Source organism: Quercus suber, unplaced genomic scaffold, assembly GCF_002906115.3.
Source record: "Quercus suber isolate HL8 unplaced genomic scaffold, Cork oak 2.0 scaffold_102, whole genome shotgun sequence".
NCBI lineage: Eukaryota > Viridiplantae > Streptophyta > Magnoliopsida > Fagales > Fagaceae > Quercus > Quercus suber.
In genome coordinates this window covers 1,013,550-1,017,316 of record NW_027069567.1, presented here as the reverse complement: position 1 = coordinate 1,017,316, position 3,767 = coordinate 1,013,550, and the positions used below count along the sequence as shown (strand labels likewise).

Here is a 3,767-nt window from a genome sequence, read left to right as displayed (position 1 = left end):
CAAAGAAGAACCCGAGCAACCAGAAAATTAAGCAAAATTATATATGGGATAATGTGTTTGAACTCTACTAAAAATTCTGTGCACAATTTCAGCAGATTTATTTTCCTTTGAGCAAACTTTGCATACTTGACTAACTAACCTGTTCCATATCCGTATGAGACATCTAATACTTTCAATTTTGCTCTCAGTAATTGCATGTTCACCATGAATAATCCAAACCGCCCTTTAAGATCTCCAATCTGTAATGACATTTAAAAAGGAAAAAAATATGTATACAACAGGACCAACAAATCAAACATACACAACTGATGATTATCTATTCAAGATTTTAATCATGCAGAGGCAAAACATGTAACTAATAAAGGGGGCATATCCTACTGAGGTTAACCATGCAAATGAACATACCAGAAATAAAAATAAGAAAAATGAAACCCACAGCTTACTGGTATACCTTCATAAATTTAGCATCTCCAAAATACTCTTCTTGTTTGATGCGAGATGTCCTTACATAGCAGGAGACATAGGTTGCTTTCCCATCTTTGATGTGCAAACCATGAATCATGCTGAAAAAGTTAAAGATATCACCTAATCCCTTCTTGCTTTAACAGTCTAGCATTGGATAAACTAACATTCATGAGCCTCTAAAATTAAAGAAAAAGTGGAAAGAATACAAAAACACATTGGAACATGACCAATTTCAATATATCCAAGAGCAGTAAACTAGCAAGGATGGTTATAAACAATCAACTGCTGTCTACTGAACAAACAGACGCACAACTCACCAAAACCAACCAAAATACAAGACTAAATAGTTTAACAAACACCTTGAAAATAGCAAATAACGTGTAAATTACAATCAAGTTTCCTCTCGCCCTTCACTAATAGAGTGACACCTAAGCTTGCCAAGGGATTATAAAGAAGAAGAACAAGCTAAACATCTTCTTTTGAATCCTGATGATTGAACATTTCACCAGCATGTTCAAAGCTGTTTTGATTACATCATGATTATTTTTCACTCTTAAGAACAGGTATTATTCGAAATCATAAACACTTGTAACTCACTAGTTTTTTTTTTTTTTAAGTAAAGAAAATTTTATTCTAAGACATAATAATGAGTCACCCAAATATATAGGAAGTATACAGCAGTGGACAAAAATAATCAAATACATAAATTATAAGCATCCATCAAATCATAGACCTAAAAAATAGAATGACTTCCTATGATGGACATCCAATCTGATAGAGTTTTAAAGAAGAAAAGTTTCAAATCAGCTATAGCCCTTTCAAAATCTTCAAAACACCAGTTGTTTCTCTCCTGCCATATGCACCACATCAAACAATAATGGACAACCATCCAAATAACACCATTACGATGATGACCAAAATTTCCTTGCCAACATGCAAGGAGCTCAACCACAGTCTTTGGCATCGCCCAGTAGATACCAAACAAGGTGAACACCATAGACCACAACTCATAAACAATAGGACAATGTAGTTGCATTATATAGTTAGCTTGGCAACTTGTAACTCACTAGTTAGCATGGCAGTTGCATTCAATAAGATATTTTGGCTCAGCACATGCCCCACAGAAATATCATTGGGAAAATTTTCATTCTTTAGAAGCTCGATTTGGTTATTCTAGTTTGTTTTTTGATTGATAAGTCACACACACACAGTGGGTCTTGAAACCACGACCTAACCTTCCACCTTACTCTTTCAAGGGGAGGATGTGCCATTTGAGCTAGAGCTCATTGGCAGGCTCGATTTGGCAATTCAATGTAGTTAAACTAGTAAAACTTCAACATTTAATGTCAAGATAGTATATGAATAAAATGGAAAGAACCTCAAGTAAGTGTGGAAGGGGGAAAAGAACAAATGTATCATTTTCAGTTACTAAAAAAATTATTCATTTGGCTCCACTGCCAAACTGCAGTTGTGTAAGAACAATCATGGTATTTTAAGTGAATTTCTCAGAACTAGGCACCATATAAAATCCAAATAATCTTGGCCAACTAAAGAATGAACTACAAGGGTTTAATGCACATATAGCCACCATATATGATGACTAAGGAAAATTACATAGAGCAGCCAATTGGCATTTTTTTCTTTGTTATATGCTTTTTCCTTCAAAGTATGTGACACAAATACTTTTATAATGTAGAGAATTGGGCGTTGAGTAGCCACTAAAAAGCAACCATAAATTAAACACACAAAGCAGAGAAACATTAATGGTATTCTGGAGGGGGAAAAGTGGTACTGAAGTTATATCTTTGAACTTTTTCTTCAAGAAAACTTAAAAGAAATACTCTTTTGAATAAGGGAACAGAAAATCACGCACCCATCTCCATCAAACCTGCAAAGAGAGCAACAATGGGAATAAGTACAATGGTCATCTGATTAATATCTGAATTTTCATTCACAAGAACTAAAAAAAAAACGCTTCATATATGGTAGTTAAATGAATATGCTTCTTCACTTAGAATTAAGTCAAGTAATTACAGTAAATAGTTCCGCAGACGGGTTTATATATATTAATTAATTAAAAAAAAGAAAAAAAAAAGACATACCAGTGATATCCAGCAACAGGAGAAAACTTCGGGTTAGGACCCACCCTAACAAACTCTCCGTTTAAGCAATCCTGTAAGACATATTCTACATTCCATGTCATGGGCAATAGAGGCAATAAGATGCAGCTTGATGCATTGGAGAAATAAATGAATAATTGGTCAAACTGTTGGCTACATTTACTTGAAACGAAATACATATACAGTTATAGTAATTAGATAGCACATATCAAACTCAAGGTGATAGGAATTCTTCAAATTGACAGGTTATTACATGACAAGGACCACTATTACCCAGCAACAAGGCTGTAGTATAATACAGAAGAAGAAGCTAGAATGGTAATTGACCTGTTTCTTAGGTAGCATGAAGCTTATTTAATACATTTTCATTTGCAGTGTTGTAAACAACATCAATTACTCTTGCATCACTAAGAAAACATTACACCACAAAAATTTGTTGTGGATGTAAATCACGTAAAACTTAAAAAGATGACAATCACTTCTGCACATGGGCTTTGAAATGAGGCCCTTAAGTTGCACATCTTTTTGATAATCTAACAAGTAATGGCACTGAACTACAAGGTTCTTGATTAATGGGGTTTCCTTTGAGAAACCACAAAAGTGGTTAGCCGTGAAAGCTACAACTAGTTCTAAACTTGTTCAGTATGGTAATTTTTCAGAATGTGGAATTAATTCTTAATTTACCATTTTGGCATAAAAATCAAGTACAAAATACTTTCCTGAAAAGCTAAACTAATGCTTTACCAGTTAAATCACAATGACATTTTTAGTGCTTCTTCTGAACTCAATGCCAGAGCATGTTTAGCCAGATTTGTGTAATGCATTTCAACTTGTCAAATAATTTTCTAGTGTAAAAAAAAATAAGCCTCTGGATTCGTAATCAGCTTTTGAGATTCATGATATATACATCATAAAGCTTTTGCAGCTGACTTAGTGCCCAGGCAATTTGGATACTATTTCTTGTCCTCTGTTTTTGGATGAATGAGGAAATTTTATTAACTCAAAAATTATTACATGAAGTTCAAAAGACAGAACACTACATTTCAGCAGAAAAAACAGCTAGCCCCTGCTGCAAAAAGACAAGCTACCAAGCTAAGTTAAAAGAGACAGAGAGACCCATATAACTAAACAACACCCTATTCTATATTGACATTTTAAAACCATTGTAAGTTCTAGTTCTAA

At 33.8% G+C, this 3,767-nt stretch overlaps 1 long non-coding RNA gene across 1 annotated transcript; it reads right to left on the bottom strand.

The window, feature by feature from the left end:
* Window positions 1-350: 350 nt before the first annotated feature.
* LOC136068182 (uncharacterized) lies at window positions 351-2,942 on the bottom strand. The gene is made up of 3 exons (XR_010629592.1): window positions 2,568-2,942; window positions 2,339-2,353; window positions 351-563 (listed from the first exon to the last, which is right to left on the bottom strand). It is a non-coding gene; the product is annotated as an uncharacterized LOC136068182 (long non-coding RNA).
* Window positions 2,943-3,767: the final 825 nt, after the last annotated feature.